The following is a 1,194-nucleotide window of genomic DNA, read 5'->3' as shown; positions in this document are numbered from 1 at the left end:
GCAAATGTCAAATGTAGAATTTGGCTTGCTCATAAGATATGTCCCGTGTGCTGATTTGGAGAAGAATACAACCCAATGTTACACAGGCTTCTGGCCTAAGCTACTGATCACTCTTTTTCTGTCCCTTTGGCTTCAGGACAATGGGCAGCTTTGACCAAGATTTCTGCATGCACCTGCTTTCTTGCTTTCCTGCTTTTTAGTGCCAGTCTTAAGCAATGAATTTTCTATTTGCCCCATTTTAGCTCTGTAAAGCCTTACAACATGTATTATGAAGAAAAAAGTACCAGAAGAGCTCCTGGGCATATGCAAAGGGTTAATTTAGCATCGAATATCTGTTAGATGTAAAATGTACAGATTTAGATATGTGTAACAGATATCTGTTTGACTCTTGGTTTGGATTTTTTTTACTCCATGATATTAAAGCCAAAAAGGACATGATCTATTTCCTTCATTTTATAGATGAATTAAGTATATATAGCTTAGAAAGGTGAAATGATTACTTCAAGATCACATAGCTAATTGGAAGTAGAGCCACGACTAGAATGCAGGCCTTCTTATACTGTGCAAAGTACTCCTCTTGGCAGCAGAGAGGCAAAGCTATGGGCATCAGTGAAGCTGATCAAAGTAAATGGTGCTCCCTATGGTTTCAGACACTTCAACAAACCTTATTCAGCTCAACAAACAAGAAACCAAACCCTATGACATCCTTAGTTTTGTTCTCTGCCTGGCTGCCTAGACCTACCGGTCATGAGTTCCAGGGGATTCCAACTCAATGATATGTCTTACATTGATACATTTCCTTCCTTCTTCCACAAAAATTGCTGTGGTTCAGGACAGTCATCTAGAAGAAACCCTCTTGTAAGTTCTATGCAGAACACACGTGCCAACACCCCCGGCCCCACACAAAACCCATAATTTTATGTAAAGAGCAGGGCTGGTATGATATCCCAAGCATGCGGAAAAGAGTAGGCCCAGTGTGTGTGATTTGCGATTCTTGTGTTTTTTGGGGGGATATGCTGTGATTTAGCGAAACATTAGGAAAATAACTTATTTTTATATGTTGACATGATCTTGAAAAGTTTAATGCATTGATGATAAAAGTTATTTTAAAACTTTAGATCAAATGAGTAGTAGAAGGGAAGTTGCTAAAGATTATCTAGCAAAAACCTAGAGCAAATATCACACTTAAAAGTG

The sequence above is a fragment of the Propithecus coquereli genome, unplaced genomic scaffold (assembly GCF_000956105.1).
Source record: "Propithecus coquereli isolate 6110/MARCELLA unplaced genomic scaffold, Pcoq_1.0 Scaffold173, whole genome shotgun sequence".
Classification (NCBI taxonomy): Eukaryota; Metazoa; Chordata; class Mammalia; order Primates; family Indriidae; genus Propithecus; species Propithecus coquereli.
Note: the sequence above shows the minus strand (reverse complement) of the source record.